Source organism: Otolemur garnettii, unplaced genomic scaffold (genome assembly GCF_000181295.1).
Source record: "Otolemur garnettii isolate 467f Iridium unplaced genomic scaffold, OtoGar3 scaffold00017, whole genome shotgun sequence".
Classification (NCBI taxonomy): Eukaryota; Metazoa; Chordata; class Mammalia; order Primates; family Galagidae; genus Otolemur; species Otolemur garnettii.
The window spans coordinates 12,468,790-12,489,559 of record NW_003852412.1 but is presented as its reverse complement, the minus strand read 5'-3'; the positions used below and the strand labels follow the sequence as shown (position 1 = coordinate 12,489,559).

Here is a 20,770-nt window from a genome sequence, read left to right as displayed (position 1 = left end):
TTACATACAAAATGAAGAATTAATTTTTACAAATCTTGAAAGTATGATGATGGCATTTTAATGGGGAGTACATTGCATTTGTAGATTGCTTTGGGAAGTATAGACATTTTAACAATGTTGATTCTTCCCGGTCATGATCATGGTATGTTCTTCCATTTGTTAGTATCTTCTGCTATTTTTTTTTCTTAGGGTTTCATAGTTTTCTTTATACAGGTCCTCTTTTTTTAAGTATATTCCTAGGTATTTCATTCTCTTTGAAGCTACTGTGAATGGAATTGTGTCCAGGTAGCTTCTCATGTGGCTGTTACTAGCATATGCAAAGGCTACTGATTCATGGACATTGATTAGATATCCTGAGACATTGCTGTATTTTTTAATCACTTCCAGGAACCTTGTGGTTGAGTCTTTGTCGTTCTCTAAGATCATATCATTGGCAAAAAGTGAGAGTTTGACTCCTATACCCCCATTTGGATGCCCTTTATTTTCTTATCTTGCCTGACTGTATTGGCTAGAACTTCCAGCACTATGTTGAATAGTAGTGGTGATAGAGAACAACCTTGTCTGATTCCAGTTCTAAAAGGAAAAGCTTTCCATTTTCCTCCATTCAGAATAATATTAGCTGTGGGTTTGTCATACATGGCTTCAATCAGATTAAGAAATGTGGCACCTACATCTATATTCTTAAGTGTTCTAATTAGAAAAGGATGTTGCATTTTATTGAATGCCTTTTCTGCATCTATTGAGAGGATTGTATAGGTCTTTGTTTTTGCTTCTATTAATATGGTGAATTACATTTATGGACTTGCATATGTTAAACCTGCCTTGGATCCCCAGGATAAAACCTACTTGATCATGATGAATGATGTTTTTAATGTGTAGCTGTAATCTATTGGCTAAGATTTTATTGAGAATTTTTGCATCTATTTTCAGTAGTGAAATTGGTCTAAAGTTTTCCTTTTTAGTTGGGTCTTTTCCTGGTTTTGGTATCAGGGTGCTGTTTGCTTCATAGAACATGTTGGAGTAGATTCCTTCCTTCTCATTTTTTTGGGAATAATTTCTGCACCATGAGTATCAGCTCTTCTTTGAAGGTTTTATAGAGTTCTGGTATGAAGTCATCTGGACCAGCGCATTTTTAGGGGGAAATTTTTTATTGTTTCTTCAATCTCAGTTCTTAAAATCAGTCTGTTCAAGATACCTCTTTCTTCTTAGTTAAGTCTAGGGGGAGGGTGTGATTCTAGGTATTGATCCATTTTCTCCACATAGTTGAATTTCTGGGTATAGAGTTTCTTGTAGTACTCAGAGATGATCTCTTGTATCTCTGTGGCATCTGTTGTTATTTCCCCTTTATCATTTCTGATTGAGGTTATTAGAGATTTTGTTTTTCTGTTTCTAGTTAATCTGGCCAAAGTTTTATCATCAATTTTATATATTTTTTTGAAAAATCAACTTTTTGTTTCATTCATTTTTCTGAATGATTCTTTTTTTTTTCAATTTCATTAATCTCTGATTTAATTTTGGTTATTTCTTTTCTTCTGCTGGGTTTGGAATTAGATTGTTCTTCTTTTTCAGATTCCATAAGATGGTGTATTGATGTGCTCTCTTTCTGTTTTTCAAATGTAGGCATCTAATGCAACAAATTACCCTCTTAAGACTGCTTTTGCTGTATCTCAGAGGTTTTGATAGCTTGTGTCTTCATTGTTGTTAGGTTTGAAGAATTTTACGATTTCCTCTTTTATTTCTTACTGACCCCAACTATCATTCAGCATAACATTTTTTATATTTCTTCCTGACCCCAACTATCATTCAGCATAACATTTTTTAATTTCCAAGTCTTTGTGTAGGGATAAACATTTTTGTTGGAGTTGAGTTCCACCTTTATTGCCTTGTGGTCTGGGAAGATACAAAGTATAATTTCTGTTCTTTTAATTTTGCTGAGGTTTAATTTTTATCCTAGTTTGTGGTCCATTTTGGAGTATGTACCATGGGCTAATGAGAAAAATGTATATTCTTTAGCTTTGGCATTCTGTGTTCTGTACATGTTTCTTAATCCCATTTGTTCTAGGGTCATATTTAAGTTCTTTGTATCTTTGTTTAGCTTCTGTTTAGAGGATCTTTCCAGTTCTCTCAGAGGGATGTTAAAGTCTCGAGATATTATGGTGTTACAGATATCATATTGCTCAGACCCATTAAGGTCTGTTTCGTAAATCTGGGAGCATTTAAATCAGGTGCATAAATATTTAAAATTGAAATGTCTTCTAGTTGTATTTTTCCTTTGACCAGTATGAAGTGTTCATCTTTGTCTTTCTTAACTTTAGTTGCTTTAAATTAGCTTGTATCTGAAAATAAGATACTCCTCCTTTCTCCTGATTTTCTTTTGCTTGAAATTCTGTTTTCCATCCCTTAACCCTGAGTCTTGATTTGTCCTTCAAGGCTTGGTGTGTCTCCTGGAGACAGCATATGGATAGCTTATGTTTTTGTATCTAATCAGCCAGCCTATGCTTCTTCAGTGAGGATCTCAGCCCATTGACATTTATTGAGAGAATTGATAAGTGTGGTGAAGTTCTATTAATCTTATTTTGTGAAAGTCCATTGTGTAGTTTTATCTTCTGTGCCATTGTGCCATTGTAGAAGCTAAGTTTGATTGTTTGTTTGTTTGTTTGTTTGCAGTTTTTGGCCAAAGCCAGGTTTGAACCCCCCACCTCTGATATATGGGGTCAGCACCCTACTCCTTTGAGCCACAGGCACCACCCAAGTGGAAGCTAAGTTTTGACCAAGGTGGATGACTGTGTTCTTCTGGCTTGGAAGTTTTCAGTTGAAAAGTCTGCTGTCATTCTAATGGCTCTGCATCTGTGAGTCAGTTAGTTCTTACTCCTGGTTGCTTGCAGAATTTTATCTTTCATCTTGACTTTGGACAGGTTCATTACAATGTGTCTTGGAGAAACTCTATTTGAGTTGAGATGATCTGGGGTTTGATATCCATCTGAAAGGAATGTGTTGGGGTCTTTAGTAAAACTTGGGACATTTTCATTTATGATAGTCTCAAGTGGGGCTTCCATTCCTTTAGGAAAATCTTCCCCTTCAGGAATCCCTATTATTCATATGTTTAAATGCTTCAGTTAATACTGTAGTTCTCTAGGCACCTGTTCTGCTTTCTCTCTCTTCTTTTCTGCCTCTTTGATATGTGGGCCAACTTGAAAACATTATCCTCTAGCTCTAAGGTTCTTTCTTCTGCATGGTCTAACCTATTTGTGATACTTTCTACTGCATCTTTACATTGCCTGATTGTTTACTTCATTTCCTTAAGTACCATCATATCCTTTCCATATTCTACATATCTCTGATTGACTTTTAGTTCTGTCTTTCTATTTTCTCATCCATTCCTTTTATTGTCTTTATCATCCATATTTTAAATTCCCTTTGCATCAAGTCCATTAATTCTTTATAGATGGAGTCTTCAGCAGTAACAGCCTCATGGTCCCTTGGGGGAGTTCCTCTGTTTTGGTTTCTCATGTTGCCTGAATTTTTCTGTTGGTTCCTCCTCATGTGTCCTTTCTTCTTATTTACCTCCTTGTTCTCCTTTTCCTTCTCACTTCCTCCTTTGCTTCAAATTATCTTGTCTCAGAGCTTAGGTTTTAAAGTGGCCGCAGGCTGAGCCAAGCCAAATCCTTCCCAGTGGCCAAAACAATAGGAGTCTTTGGTCTTGATGACAATATGTTGCAGTATGTTGCTGGGACAGCAAGTGGTGCTATGGGGATTTTTAGGAGACAGCACAGCCAGCAACCTCTAGGGTCCTTTTTCCTAACTTAGTTGCCTTTGATGATCACCTCATTGTTTCCTCAGCAGGCAGACCCTGTTGGTTTGGATCTTTTTTTTTTTTTTTGCAGTTTTTGGCCATGGCTGGGTTTGAACCTACCACCTCCAGCATATGGGACTGATGCCCTACCCTTTTGAGCCACAGATGCCATCCTTGGGTTTGGATCTTAAAGCTCACAAGAATCCTTCAGGGGCAGGTCTCACAGTGCCCCCTGACTCCAGTTCCTGTGGGGTGCAAGGAGTCCCACAGCCTGTCCCAAGAGTGGAGTTCTGATCCCAGCAGGGGAATTAAGATGACCATTATTTAGCACCCTGCTAAGACCTTCTCAGGGCCTTCCTACAATAGCAGTCTCCTGGCCCAAGACCTTTTCAGTATGGCTGCCTCGCCAGCCACCAAACCTATGGCAAATCTACTCCAACCAGTATTCTAATTTGGTTACCATATACTGTTCAAGTCTGCCCACTCTTCTAAGCTTTCTACTCAACATGCAGCTTCCCCCCTCCCCCCACAGCTGAACATTCTGGAAAGTCTTCCTCCCAGCTCAGAACTCTGTGGGGGATAGCTGGTCCCAGCAGGTGGAAGTCACTTGTCTAATTCATCAGATTTCCACTGCTTGGGATCATATGCCATATGCCAGCTCACCACCTCCTCACTGTGCTCTCTGAGCTGCGACTCTGGGTAAGGTCCTGGCACCAGATATGGCTTGGTTCTCTCTTTTTCCCCAGTCATTCAAGGAGAGCTCAACTGAATGATCTTTCTGATCCATCATCTTAAGTCATCCCTGCCCCCAAATTTGTTCTAAAAATAAAAGCATTTACATCTCCAGATTGGTCTGTAAATATGGGAACAATGTCCACTAATGTTCAAATAATTTGTAATTTCCACTTTTTTTTTTTGAGACAGAGCCTACTTTAGGTAGAGTGCTATGGCATCACAGCTCACAGCAACCTCCAATTCCTGGGTTTAAGCAATTCTCTTGCCTCAGCCTCCCAAGTAGCTGGGACCATAGGCACCCACCAGAACACACAGCTATTTTTTGATTGTAGTTGTCATTGTTGTTTGACAGGCCCGGGCTGGATTTAAACCGCCAGCTGTGGTGAAAGTGACTGGTGCTTTAGCTGCTTGAGCTACAGGTGCTGAGCCTATAATTTCCACTTTAATTTTCTTTTTTGACCCAATAGTTATTTATGAGAATGCTTTTTTTTTTTTTTACTTTCAAAGTAGTTAGAATTTAGTGCATTTTGTGATCTGAGAATGTAGCTCATAAAAATTATGCCTTTTGCAATATTTTTTATTTTATTTTTGACTTATAAAGTAATCTTTTTGAGGCAAACATTTCATGTTGATGTGAAAAAAGTAAGTATCCTTTGCTTATCTGGTACATATATTAATATATTGATATTTTAATAAAATAAAGTATATTAGTCATGCTGCATGGGCTCAATAACACATTTGAACTGGCAGAAAAATAAAGAATGGACCAGTGAATTGAAAGAATGAATCAGTCAATTGAGATTATATTATTTAATGAAAGAAAAAAAGAGAAGAAAAATAATCAGAGACCTCCACGCATACCAACATATGCATGAGACTCTTAAAAGAAAAAAAGGAAGAAACAGAGAAAAAGAAATAATAGCCACAAGCTAACCAAATTTGATGAAAGACATTAATGTACACACCCAGGAAATGCAATGAACTCCAAGTGTAATAAACACAAAAAGACCAAACCTGGGCATATAATAGGCAAACTGTCAAAAGACAAGGACAGAATTCTGAAAGCAGCAAGGGAAAAAATGATTCATCAAGTACAAGAGATATGCGACAACATTTACAGTTGATGTCACATCAGAAACTGTGGAGACCAGAAGACAGCTGGATGACATTTAAAGCGCTGAAAGACTGTCAATCAAGAATTCTCTATTTAGCAAGACTAAATAAAGGCTAAATCACTTAAAAAATGATAGGTTCAGACATTCCCAGATTAAAATAATACAACAGAGCAAAAAACATGAAATTTATCATTAGTACACAAGCAACACAAAAAGGATTCCATGTTGAAAGGAAAGGACACTGGATAGTAACTCACAGCACTGCCTTGGCTTCCCAGAGTGCTAGGATTGCAGGCGTGAGCCACTGCACTCAGCCTGCAAATCAAGATTATTAACAAATAAAATAAGAGGCACACGGTATTTTTTGAATCTATACAGTCACAGGCTGAAAATATGACAGGGGTTTTAGGTATCTCAGGGCCAAGTATAAAAAAAATTGGTTTGCAAATAGAATGATAAAAATGACATGCACAGACTATGATTTATTCTATCATAACTTTTATGAAAAATCAAAATGGAATGTTAACAGCATAAACAAAGGATATAGCCAAGTGAGGAAGACCTACTGGTGACGTCCTTCTGAACTTCTCTGGAATGTGCCAAGGAAGAGCAAAAGGTGGAGAAACGTCCAGGTCAATGAGGCAAACTCCCCAATAGGGAGAGTTATACTTTCCTCTGCCAGCGGAGCCGTAGCCTGGAAACAGCTTATGCGCATGCGCCCAGTGATTCTGCTGTTCAACAAGCTTGGTCACCACTGGTCCATGTCTGGGCTCTCTAGGTTATGAAATTCTTACTTACTTCCTACACTTTTGAATCCATCCTATAACATAGCACCTAGGAATTTTCAGTGCATAGCCCTAGGGTCTTTATCATGACCAGGTATCAGAAAGAGAGAAAAAGGGCATACACAATGTTCTGAAATCCCTTTCCCAGCCTTTTTTCTTTTTTTTTTCTTTAATTTTCAAGTATTTTATTAGGCAATTTTTCAAACATACAATACAGTTGATAGAATTATACAGTGATCACCTATCCACCCACTACATAGCATTTCATAATTTTTTTGTTCGTCAGATGTACAGAATTTGTTTGCAGAGGCCACAAGTTTTGTGTCCCTTATCACAAGGATCCCAGATTCCTGTTAGGTGTGTTATAAACAGAGGAGCCATCTTTTTTTGTTGTTGAGACAGAGTCTTACTATGTCTCCCTTGGTAGAGTGCTGTGGTGTCACAGCTCACAGTAACCTCCAACTCTGGGCTTAAGATATTCTCTTGCCTCAGCCTCCCAAGTAGCTGGGATACAGGTGCTTGCCACAACGCCCGGCTATTTTTTGTTGCAATTGTTATTGTTTTTTTTTCTTAGCTGGCCTGGGCTGTGTTCGAACCTGCCACCCGCAGTGTATGTGGCTGGTGCCGTCACCACTGCACTATGGGCACTGGGCCCAGGGGAGCCATTCTTCAGGCCCCTGCTCTGAGTATACCCCCCAAGCCTCTGTTTCTTTCGCTCAGTTGCTGTTATTTCCAGGCCCCCAACCCCAGGCCTAAGTATTCTGCACTCTCATTTGCTCTTAACAGACACAGGCAAAGAAATACATGCATCACTAATGTTTTCATTTCTTTCTTCAGCTAATAGTGATTATAGGCAAACGATAGCTTGACAGTTAGCCAAGACCTCTGAAATACTAAAAAATTATACATATAGCTGTTTCTAATAGTTTTTAGTGCCTACTAGTAGCAACTGAGCTTTTAGTCTGGGTAAAGCAGCTTGCCAAATACCATATCTTAAGAGTGTGCATGCTTTCCACGAAATAGGGTTAGAAGATATGTGCAGCCATTGATTCGACATGTGACTCATGGTGCTTCAGTCCTATGTCACATCACCCTGGCATTGTTACCCTTGGCTCTTTGGAAAAGTGTTAATCTACCATATATAAATGATTATCATACTTTTTAATGTTATACCTTCCTTTTCCAAAACCTATTTATATACCACTAAATCAAAATGAGCTAAGACACTGCTTTTTTGTTCGATTCTAATTCTACCTAACAATTTCCCATTTGAAATAACAATTATTTTATCAAGAAGAAACAGCTGCAAACACAGCAATTCCTCTGAACTACCATTAACTGAATGTTCCCTGCTGTCAAGCCAGATGGTTAGCTTTAAGTACTGAGCTTTCCATTTAAACACGTAGGAAGCAGGGAGACGAGCAGATGAGCAGACAGGCAGCATGCCTCGAGGTGGGCCTCCAGGGTCCAGTCCTTCTGCTCTGAGCTCCATCAATAGGTGCCCTTCCTGTTACTCCCTGCCTTTGACCCTGTTCTCCCTGAACCCACTTCTTCAGTAAGTTCTCAGAAGCCAGTTGCATCATCTGAACTTTACTCTCCATACCTACTATTCCAGAAAACTCTAGTGTTACAGAGAGTCATGCAGGGTCAACGTTATTAATGCACGAGTGTTCACATCTTCTTTCCTTCTTCCCATTAGCTAAATGAAATTGAGGAGATGTTAATCCTGTGGATATTTTTCCACTTACCTTTCTCAGGGACCTTATTAAAGGGTTGGAGGTGGGGTGGAAGTCTTGAGCTGCCAACACTGGGTTATGGCGGCAATTTGGGGTTAGGAGTTGACAATGGGGAGAGGGACTTTTTAGTAGCAACAGCTTGTCTGTAAAAAATATCAAGAATGGCAGAGGTGGGCAGTGCCTATGGCTCAAAGGAGTACGGTGCTGGCCCCATATGCCAGAGGCCATATTTTGGCCCAGCCCTGGCCAAAAACTGCAAAAAAAAAAAAAAAAATGGCAGAGTGGGCTCAGCATCCATAGCACAGTGGTTATGGCACCAGCCACATACACTGAGGGAGGGCAGGTTCGAACCCAGCCCAGGACAGCTAAACAACAAGGACAACTGCAAGAAAAAATAGCCAGGCATCTATAGTCCCAGCTACTTGGGAGGCCGAGGCAAGAGAATCTCTATTTTTTTTTTTTTTTTTAGATGGAGCCTCAAGCTATCCCCCTGGGTAGAGTGCTGTGGCATCACATTCACAGCAACCTCCAACTCCTGGCCTCAAGCGAGTCTCCTGCCTCAGCCTCCCAAGTAGCTGGGACCACAGGCGCCCGCCACAACGCCTGGCCATTTTTTGGTTGCAGCCATCATTGTTGTTTGGTGGACCCGGGCTGGGGATTCGAACCCGCCACCTTAGGTGTATGTGGCTGGCGCCTTAGCCGCTTGAGCCACAGGCGCTGAGCCAAGAGAATCTCTTAAGCCCAAGAGTTGGAGGTTTCTGTGAGCTGTGACACCACGGCACTCTACCGAGGGCAACATAGTAAGACTATCTCAACAATAACAACAACAGCAATAACAATAACAAAAAAGAATGGCAGAGGTGTAGACAGAGGATTTTTTTCAATATGTTACTTGTGCTAAAAATTATGAAAATTATAATTATAAAATAAGAGGTAAATGTTTTGGACTGGAAGAGGATGAAGAGATGAGCTGGATTGTGAGGATGCCAATGTTCTCATCTTTCAAAGTACAGAGTCGCTGATGACCTATACAATCAAAACATAGAGCTGTTTAAAAACACAGGGAATTCAGCCTGATTGCTATCATGCTTTTCTTCTGTGTTAGTATTTCTTTACTTATTCTATGGTGGCTTTATGAAGGTGATAATAGTAAAGCATTATGTTTTGACACAGAGCCTTTCAACAGAAGATGGTTTTTATAGACATGCATTAAAAAAAGTACCATGGACCAAGATAAAGCATTATTTGTCTAAAGATTAGAATATTTAGAATTTCTTTAGTAAATAATATATCTTCAAATATTTGAAGTTGCTTCAGTTTTCCTTCAATTTCTCTCTCTCTCTCTGTTTTTGAGACAGTCTCACTCTGTCACCCGGGTTAGTGGGTGAGTATAATGACATCATCAGAGCTGACTACAACCTCAAACTCCTATACTAGATGGATTTCAGAATGCCCATGAAAATATGACCCCAGTAACCAAGCAAAGAATGAATAATAAATAAATAACAAAGTGTTGAACTGGTAACATGTACAAGGAATAATCCTTCCCATGCCTCCGGACTCCATTCTATAAAAGAGAGATAATGATTTTACTTTAGATGAGGGAGCATCAGGAGGCTACGAGAGTGCTGCTTGATGAAATAAATTCAGGTTCTCAAGACACAAGTATCATTATTCAAGACGGGGGTATTATTAGTAGCACTCACTTTGAGAGTTTTATCAAACATATGGTTCGGAATCTATTGCCTTCCATTAGTTAACATTCTTTATTTTCGATATATTATTTTAATATTTAGAAAACATCATGTGTAGATAAAAGGAAATAAAATAGACAAAATCCTGTTTTCTTTCTATCCTTGTCTACTCTCCTTTTTCTTTCCTTTACTCACTTGAAAAAATATTTCTCTTTTCTTATTTTTCCATTATTTTTCCTTCCTTTCTTCCTTCCTCCCTCTCTCCTTCCTTCCTTCTTTCCTTCCTTCCTTCCTTGTTTCCTTCTTTCTTTCTCTCTCTCTCTTGTTGTCTTCAGTAGAGTGCCATTACATCATAGCTCAAAGCAACCTCAAATTTGAGCTCAAGTGATCCTCTTGCCTCAGCCTCCCAAGCAGCTGGGACTACAGGTGCCTGCTACAACACCTGGCTCATTTTTCTATTTTTAGAAGAGATGGGGTCTAACTTTTGCTCAGGCTGGTCTCGAACTCCTGAGCTCAGGTGATCCCCCTGCCCTGGCTCCCAGAGTGCTAGGATTACAGGCATTTCCATTATTTTTCTTTGCAGATTATTGCTAGCTCTTTTCAACTAATATCTGTTCTCTCTTAAATAAATGTACCTTTCTACTGACTTCCTTTTAAATATTCACCTCTGCAGAAACCTCACTGAAAATGAACATAACTAGTTCAAATGGAAACTCTCTATAACATCATTTGCTAAAGTAAAAGATTATCAGAAAAGCATTCACTGCAATACTCCAAAGTGGTTTCCCATTTTCTGGTCCTCACTGATGGTCCACAGGTGGCGCTGTGGCTTCTGGCTCCCTAATCTCTCTCCTGAATGCCTTCTCCCCAGTGTCAGTGACATGTGCTCTTCTCTTTGTCCAGTCTCTGTGCTCTCTACTCCCAAATGCAAGATTCAGTTTTTCAAAAGCTAATCTGGCCTTTTTTCCCAAACCTGTTTTAAAATCCTGGATTAGCTCCCCATTAGCTACAGGATAAAGGCTAAGTGTCTCAGTAGGCCTTTGTTATCTGACACCTATCTACTTCTCTAGGCCTCCTTTGAGGCCTTGATCTTGAAATCATCCCCCTCGTCTCCTATACTAAGCAATTTCAGTCCCCCTAAAATACTCTGGCACTGTGCAGCTAACATCTGTCTTTGCTCACACATTCCCCTTTGCCTACACCAATTCTTTTAAAATTAGTTTCAAAGGTATCTATGAAAGATGCTTAATCCAGAGATTAGGAGAAATGGAAATTAAAACACTAAGGTTTTCATTATCTGGCAATCAAAATGTTAAACAATTACAATAGTCTCACCTGGTAAAGATGTGGGGAAACAGGTACTCTTCTACCAAATTGGTGGGCGTGCATATTGCTACATGGTTTTGGGAAGGCAATGTAACAGTATTTATTATGATTCTAAATTAATTATTCCACTCTTGGCTATACAGTCTGCAGAAATACACATTGGTGGTGGCACTTGTAGCTCAGTGGGTATGGCGCCAACCACACACAATGAGGCTGGCAGGTTCGAACCTGGCCCGGGCCTGCTAAACAACAATGACAACTGCAACAAAAAAATAGGGGGTGTTGTGGTGGGCACCTGTAGTCCCAGGTACTTGGGAGGCTGAGGAAAGAGAATTGCTTAATCCCAAGAGTTTGAGGTTGCTGTGAGCTGTGACTGCACAGTACTCTACCCAGGGTGACAGCTTGAGACTCTGTCTCAAAAAAAAAAAAAAAAGGAAAGAAAGAAAAGAAAAGAAAAAAAAAGAAATATACATTGCATTAAGATGTTTTATGTATTCATTTCAGTATTTATAATAGTGAAAATTTGGGGGAAAAATTCTAAATTTCTGTCTGTAGGGGATTGGTTAAAAAAAGTGGTAATTTCAAATTATGGATTTTGATACAGAAGTATTGTAATGAAACAATACCTATGAAAGACGTCTGGAGAACACTTGGAGAACACTTAGAGAACTAAAAATAGACCTGCCATTTGATCCTGCAATTCCTTTATTAGGTATATGTCCAGAAGACCAAAAACCACATTACAACAAAAATATTTGTGTCAAAATGTTTATTGCAGCCCAATTCATAATTGTCAGGTCATGGAAGAAGCCCAAGTGCCCATCGATCCACGAATGGATCAATAAATTGTGGTATATGTACACCATGGAACACTATGCAGCCATAAAGAAAGATGGAGACTTTACATCCTTCATGTTTACATGGATGGAGCTAGAAAATGTTCTTCTTAGCAAAGTATCACAAGAATGGAAGAAAAAGTATCCAATGTACACAGCCCTATTATGAAACTACTTTATAGTTTTCATATGAAAGCTATAACCTAATTATAGCCTAAGAATATGGGGAGGGGGGAGGGGAAGGAGAGGGGGATGGGTGGAGGGAGGGTGATTGGAGGGATCACTTCTATGGTTTCTCTTACAAGGGTACCAGTGAATCTTTCTAAAAGTAGAATATAAACGTCTTAACACAATAACTAAGAAAATGACATAAAAAGGCTATGTTAACCAGTTTGATGAAAGTATTTCAAATTGTATATGAAAACACCACATTGTACCCTATGATTGCATTAATGCACACAGCTATCATTTAATAAAAAAAAAAGAAAGAAACAATACCTATAATAAACTGTTAAGAAAAAAACAAATTGAAAACAGTATTTATTTTATCATTTGTACATAATTATATATGTACATATATATGTACAGAAAAAGTTTTATAAACATACTTACAAAGTGTTAAAAGTGCTACCCTCTTGGTAGAAGAGGAATAAGAGCAGGGTGAAAAAAGACTGTATGTTGGTGGTGCCTGTGGCTCAAAGGAGTAGGGCACTGTCCCCATATACCAGAGGTAGCGGGTTCAAACTCAGCCCCAGCAAAAAAAAAAAAAAAAAGACTTTGAATGTTAATATTTTAAATACCCGAGGTGCATTTCTGTAAAAATGGTTAAGAAAATATAAATATCATTTTTTTTTAAGTTTTGAGCAAGGTTTAGACTGATGAAGATGTGAGGGAAGGCTATGGAGGAAGAAGGAACAAAATGAAAAAAGGAGGATGGCTCCTGCGGCTCAGTGAGTAGGATGCCAGCCCCATATACCGAGGGTGGCAGGTTCAAACCCCGCCCCAGCCAAACTGCAACAAAAAAATAGCCAGGTGTTGTGGTGGGCGACTGTTGTTCCAGCTGCTCAGGAGGCTGAGGCAAGAGAATCACCTAAGCCCAGGAGTTGGAGGTTGCTGTGAGCTGTGATGCCATGGCACTCTACCAAGGGCAATAAAGAGAGACTCTGTCTCTAAAAAAAAAAAAGAAAGAAAAAGAAAAAAGGAGACAGAATAATGGAGCCCCAGCATTTCCTCCTCTGTAGACCTTCCTCCCCAGGTCATCTGTTCCCTACCAAAGCCTGTAGGTACTTTTAACACAAGCTATAACAAATAGTGCCACCTGTTTGTTTACAAATATGTCTTCTCCCACCAACCTGTGAGGCACCTGAAGAGAGAAATCTTATCCTATTAGCTTTTGTAACACTAGCTTTCAGCGCAGTGCCTGGAAAAAATAGATGGGTACTGTCCAGGTGATCCAGGAATGAGATAATGAATGAATGGATAGATGAACGGATATAGTCTCCATTGGGAATGTTTGGCTGTGGAAGTACAAAATCATTCCAGTATAAAGCACCTTTTCCCTGGATGTTGGGGTAAATAGAACCAGTTTCAAAAATTTGGGGGGCAAAAATATTCTGGGCTATGCCAGCCTAAAGGTCTATAATATTCAGCCACCCTAATTCAAGGGAAGCAACACTCTCATAAAGACTCAAATATGACATTAAACATGAGAACCACTGGCATACTTAACACGATTGCACGTGGCTTTTGATTTTTTTTTTTTTTTTTTTTTTGAGACAGAGTCTCACTCTGTTGCCCTGGGCAGAGTGCCGTGGTGCCATAGCTCACAGCAACCTTAAACTTCTGGGTTTGGGGGATCCTTCTGTCTCAGCCTCCTAAGTAGCTGGGACTACAGGTGGCCCCCCCAACACCTGGCTAATTTTTCTAGTTTTAGTAGAGATGGGTCTGGCTCTTGCTCAGGCTGGTCTTGAACTGATCTCAAACAATCCACCCACCTCAGCCTCCCAGAATGCTAGGATTACAGGTGTGAGAGATCAGGTCCCATCTTAAACACAGATTTTAATGTGCTTTTTACATCATTTATTGCTGCTTCCACCACTCCTTTATATAGAGAATTATCCTCTAAATTGCACTTACATGTTCTCAAATCTATTCTGAAATCGTGGTACAAATGCTTGTGGTGTCACAGCTCACAGCAACTTCAAACTCTTGGGCTTAAGCAATTCTTTTCCCTCAGCCTCCCAAGTAGCTGTGACTACAGGTGTCTGCCACAATGCCCGGCTATTTTTTTATTGTTGTTGCTGTAGCTGTCATTGTTGTTTAGCAGGCCTGGGCCCAGTTCAAACCTGCCAGCCACGGTGCATGTGGCCAGCATCCTACTCACTGAGCTATAGGCGCCAAGCCCATCAGGAAATTCTTTTTTTTTTAGACAGAGCCTCAAGCTGTCACCCTGGGTAGAGTGCCGTGCCATCACAGCTCACAGCAACCTCCAACTCCTGGGCTCAAGCGAGTCTCCTGCCTCAGCCTCCCAAGTTGCTGGGACCACAGGCACCTGCCACAACGCCCGGCTATTTTTTGGTTGCAGCCGCCATTGTTGTTTGGCAGGCCTGGGCTGGATTTGACCTGCCACATTAGGTGTATGTGGCCGGTGCCTTAGCCACTTGAGCCACAGGCGCTGAACCCATCGGGAAATTCTTTATGTTCTTTGTTAAATGATAGTTTTCTTAACTCCTAAACTGGAAGGAAATGGCCTCAGAAAAGACCCTTCCTAGCTGCTACTTCCTCTGTTACTCCATCTCACCTAATGAGGTAAGTTTGATTAGGATGCTAGCATGTGAAAAAACAGATGTAGGATTTGCATGTTCAGGAGGAAATATAGAACATTCTCTTCTATTTTCTAATTGTAAAAACTGGGTGTGGGAAGATGAAATTTTAAGAAATGATATTGTAGTCAAGATGAGTCAGCGTGTTTCAGTTGCTGCAGTTTATGGGGCAACCGTGAATTTAAGCAGTGACTTGCTTCTCAGCCTGGTGCTTTATCTTGGGAGGATTCTGGCAATAGGAAGCCTGAATTCAAATACAAGCTATGTTCATGTGAGAATTACTTCTACATGAAAACGTGTTCACCGATTTTGAATGTTAGATATTTTTTTACGAATGACTTCTGGAAAATTTCAGGGCAGACTTCAGGGTAAAATGGAGTAGGAGCAGCTGGTCAGCTCAAGGGGTAGTCTCGAGAGGATCCAAGACCCAAATGTATTGCATATGAATACAAATTCTGAGCAAATATTTTTATTTTGTTGGCCCTTCAGGGAGAGGGAAGGCCGGAAAGAGTGTTTTGACTCCAGGCAGAAGGACCTAGCTCTCCAAAACTGCACAGTTCAAATCCTCCCTCTTCAATAAGATCTATTGCAATTAAACTCCGCCTTCTTTATTCCTTGATGCTCAACAGTGCTGTCAAATAAAACTTTCTGCCAGCTTGGCACCTGTAGCTCAGCAGCTATGGAGCCAGCCACGTACACTTGACCTGGTGGGTTTGAATACAGCCCAGACCTGCCAAACAATAATGACAACTACAACCAAAAAATAGCTGGGCATTGTGGCGGGTGCCTGTAGTCCCAGCTACTTGGGAGGCTGAGGCAAGAGAATCGCTTAAACCCAAGAATTTGAGGTTGCTTTGAGTTGTGACGCCACAGCACTCTACCCAGGGCGACAGCTTGAGACTCTGTTTCAAAAAAAAAAAGAGAGAGAGAGAGAGATTGCAGTACTTTGAGCTCCATAGAGACAGCACGGGGGCAAGTGAGAGCTAGACAAGCACTAGGCGACTCTGTGCCTCTCGGCTTCTTAGGATCTCCTTTGCCCATGTTTAGTTATTTTTCCTCAGTGAGGCACAGAGTCACCTCGTGCCTCTCCAGCTCTCACTTGCCCCGGTGCTGTCTCTATGGAGCTCAAAGTACTGCAATCTCTCTCTCTTTTTTTTTTTTTGAGACATCATCTGCATTCTTTGTGCAAAATTGTTGGGAGGAGCACAAGAAGAAGCACCCAGAAGCTTCAGTCAACTTCTCAGAGTTTTCTAAGAAGTGCTCCGAGAGGTGGAAGACCATGTCTGCTAAAGAGAAAGGAAAATTTGAAGATCTGGCAAAGGAGGACAAGGCCCGTTAAGAAAGGGAAATGAAAACCTATATCCCTCCTAAAGGGGAAACAAAAAAGAATTTCAAGGATCCCAGTGCACCCAGAGGCCTCCTTTGGCTTTTTTCTTGTTCTGTTCTGAGTATCGCCCAAAAATCAAAGGAGAACATCCCAGCCTATCCATAGGTGAGGTTGCAAAGCAGCTGGGAGAGATGTGGAATAACACTGCTGCGGGTGACAAGCAGCCTGATGAGAAGAAGGTTGCAAAGCTGAAGGAAAAATGCAAAAAGGATATTGCTGCGTACTGAGCTAAAGGAAAGCCTGATGCAGCGAAAAAGGGAGTCGTCAAGGCTGAAAAAAGCAAGAGAAAGAAGGAAGAGGAGGAAGATGAGGAAGATGAAGAGGAGGAAGAGGAGGAAGAAGAGGATGAATAAGTTGGCGCTAGTGTAGTTTTTTTCCTTGTCTATAAAGCAGTTAAACCCCCCTGTACACAATTCACTCCTTTTAAAGAAAAAAATTGAAATGTAAAAAAAAAAAAGAATTTCAAGACAGCAACAGCAGTTATTAAACCAAGCATGGACCCTCCTAAGATTGGAGCCCTTGCGATCCATGAAGCTGATCCTGTCTGCAATGATGAAACTATTTTATGTCTACTGTTTAAAATGGCCATCGCTAGCCACATGTGGCTATTGAACATTTGAAATATGTCTTGTAATTGTGAAACTGAATTTTATTTCACTTTCATGGAAAGTGGCTATCATATTCAACAGTGCCACACCAAATAAATGATACATTATTTTGAGTAAATTACTTAATGTTGTTGTTATTCAGGGTTTTTCTACTTACTGAGCCACAGGTGCCACCCATGCTGCAGGTTTTGAGAATCTTGGTGACTATAAATCATTCAAACGATATAGAACTGGATAAAGTAAAAAGTAAAGATGCCCTCAAGACACACAATTAACATTTTGCCTTTTTTAATATATGTAAGGTTGCCAGATAAAATGCAGGATACTTCATTAAATTTGACTTTCAGATAACTAATGAATAATTTCTTAGTATAAATTATGTCCCCAATATTGCATGGGACATATTAATGCTAAAAACTATTCATTAGTTATCTGAAATTCAAATTTAATCACAAGTCCCATATTTTTATTTATTGGAGTGACAAGCCTAGATACCTGGCTTCCTAAATTAATTATATTGTCATTTCTCCGAACTCAACCAGAGTGGGCTAATTCGTAATCCATGTAAGATTCAATAGATGGAGATTATTGTCCCCTTCTCCCTTACGTAGTGTTGTACCAAGAAGAGGAAGCACTTTAGCTCTCTTCGACTCAGGCAGTTTGCTTCTAAAATACTTGCTGCATCAGATTGCCCCAAGGTTAGGGTGACCAGATTCTAACATCTGTAAGGCGGGACAACATGGCCGGGGGGGCGGGGCGGGGGGCGGGGCGAGGTACGGCGCTGCGCAGGGCCTGACAACAAGGCAAACTTGGATAAGCAGTTCTGGATAATCACTTTTCAGCAATTATTTATTACAGTTTAACATTAGAAAATTAACAAAAATAATATAAAACTCATATTCTGGCGAAATAGCCACATGGTGGCCGAAAACCGTACATTCTCTTCTTGTTCTCCAGCCCGTTCGTGCATTCTTTCCAAAAATCGGGACTTTTTTAAAACGCGGCGGGACATGGGACAAATTGTTGAAAAGCGAAACTGTCCCACCAAAATCGGGACGTCTGGTCACCCTATGAATAGTGGTTAGGAGCACAAGCAATAGAAGCCTACTTTCTAGATCGGAATCTTAACTCTGTTACCAGCTGGGTGAACTAAGGCAAAGTGTTCAACCTCTTGATGCTTTGGCAGAAAACAAGATAATCATAATCGATACCTCATATGTTGCTGTGAGATCTAAATAAGTGAACATAATTGACGTTCTTAGAACAGAGATGCTAGCTCTCATTATTACTCCAGCTCTGGCTTTAGTTTTTTTCTATGATCTTGAACAATCTCTCTAGGACTCAAGAGACTTAAGACGTCAGAGTTGGGTAGGGAAAAAGCTACTAAGAGGAACATTGGGTGCAAAGCAGGACTCAAGTATTCAGTACATTATGTATCTGCTTAGAAATGAATTTGGTTGGGGACACTTAAGAGATTAGATTTAAAATGATTGTTTTGAAATTGTGGAGTCTGAAGCGTTGCTATTGAAAATGAGACCGTGGGGTGGCACTATGGCTCAGTAATAGGGTGCTGGCCCCCTATACCAAGGGTGGCAGGTTCAAACCCGGCCCCAGCCAAATTGCAACAACAACAACAACAACAAAAAATAGCCAGGCGTTGTGGCGGGCACCTGTAGTCCCAGCTACTCAGGAGGCTGAGGCAAGAGAATTGCCTAAACCCAGGAGTTGGAGGTTGCTGTGAGCTTTGACATCACAGCACTCTACTGAAGGCAATAAAGTAAAACTGTGAAAGAAAGAAAATCGGACCAGCCATATGTTATTGGCAGACAGCCATGCAATTGATCTCAACTTCCCCGTTCTTGTCAGAACCTGTTTTTCCACCGAAAGAATGGGTATGTTTATGATCTAAATTATCCCACAGATAGAAGCCTAATCTTCAGCGATGGAAGGAGCTATGCAAATAAATGCATTTAGGGATGAACAGTATTTATAGGGTCTCTTTTTCTTCCTAAAAGAAAAGAGCTATGAGTTATTTACTGAACCCTGGCAGGGGGCAGGGGGATCAGATGTCAGGATTCAGAGATTATTGTGTAATCAGTAATTTGGAGAGGCTGCAACCTTTTGTTTGGTTTTCAAAAGCTCAGATTCAAAGGCTAAAAAGTCAGCTTTTATTTTCTTTTTATGGCACTTGGTTCATTTTCTGCAGAGGTTCAATTTGTTGCCGAAGAGAATCATCGCTAATTTGAATAATTACATAGTAAACTGTAGGGTAGAGCTGAAATTGGGGTTGATTGAGAGGGCTGGAAACAGAGCTAACTCCTTCCTGCCATACGCATTACAAAACACGGCAGTACAAACAAGCATTTCCAATGGATTAAATTTGATTATAGGAAATAGGCAAGAAAAAAAAGCTCAAAAGCTCAGTTTCACTCAGAGTGAGAGAGAAGCAAATTAAAACTACACAAGACACTGTTTTTTAAATGTATCAGTTTGACTTTCAGATAACTAATGAATAATTTCTTAGTATAAATTATGTTGTCTAAAGGCTTGACAGCACACACTGTTGGCGATACTGTTGGGAACCACCATCTCTCATGCGTTGATGGTAATAAATTTCAAATGGGGGGAAAACATTCAGCAAATATATTAAAATTGCAAATTTAAAATGCATGTGCCCTTTGACCCAGCAATCCCACTTCTGGGATTTTATCTTATATAAATGCTTGTACTCATATAAAATGGCATGTGTCAAGTTTTCTTTAATTGAAATACAACTTATGTGCTGTAATATTCACCGTTTTAAGGAGTACAGTTCTGTGATTTCTAGTATACTTACAAGGTATGCAACCATCACCACTATCTAATTCCTGAATATTTTCATTATTCCTCCTGTCCCGTTTCCAAACAACCTCTCCTTTACTGTCTATCTCTGTGGATTTGCCTATCCTGGTCAACTCATACAAATCAAATCATACAATACGTGGCTTTTTGTTTCTGGCTTATTTCACTTGCATAATGTTTCCGAGGCTCACCATGGTGTGGGATTTATCAGTGCTTCATTCTTTTCATGGCTGGATAATACTCCATTGTATAGATATACCACATTTTCTTTAATCATTCATGAGCCCAGGAACATCTGAGTTGTTTCCACTTTTTGACTATTAGGAGCCATGCTGCTCTGAACATTTGTATAAACATGGGTGAATATAATTTCAATTCTCTTGGGTTTATGATTAGGAGTAGAATTGGGGGGTTATATGATAAATTTATGTTTAAATAAAAGGCTGGGCTTGGCGCCTGTGGCTCAAGTGGCTAAGGCACCAGCCACATACACCTGAGCTGGCGAGTTCGAATCCAGCCTGAGCCCGCCAAACAACAATGACAGCTGCAACCAAAAAATAGCCAGGTGTTGTGGCAGGCGCCTGTAGTCCCAGCTACTTGGGAGGCAGAGGCAGAATCGCTTGAGCCCAGGAGTTGGAGGTTGCTGTGAGCTGTGACGCTACAATCCTCTACCCAGAGTGACAGCTTGAGGCTCTGTCGCAAAAATAAATAAAAGGCTATTTCTTGTAGCATGATTTGTAACAGCAAAGCCACATTGGAACAACCAATGTGTTCATAATAGAGACCTGGTTAAATGAATCATGACACATCATATCATGAAATATTGGGCACCTTTAAAAACAAAAGAATGTTCTCTATGAAGTGATAAGGAAAGAGGAAAGATTTTCAAGTCATACTTTTTTTTTTTTTGAGGCAAAGTCTCACTCTGTTGCCTTGGGTAGAGCGCTGTGGCATCATAGCTCACAGCAACCTCAAACTTTGGGGCTCAAACAATCCTCTTGCCTCAGCCTGTAGAATATTTGGGACTACAGGTGCCTGCCTCAATGCCTGGCTAGTTTTTTCTATCTTTAGTAGAGATGAGGTCTCACTCTG

The 20,770-nt window shown here is 40.2% G+C and overlaps 1 pseudogene; it reads right to left on the bottom strand.

Moving 5' to 3' along the window:
* Positions 1-6,712: 6,712 nt before the first annotated feature.
* LOC111723990 lies at positions 6,713-6,849 on the bottom strand (annotated as a pseudogene).
* Positions 6,850-20,770: the final 13,921 nt, after the last annotated feature.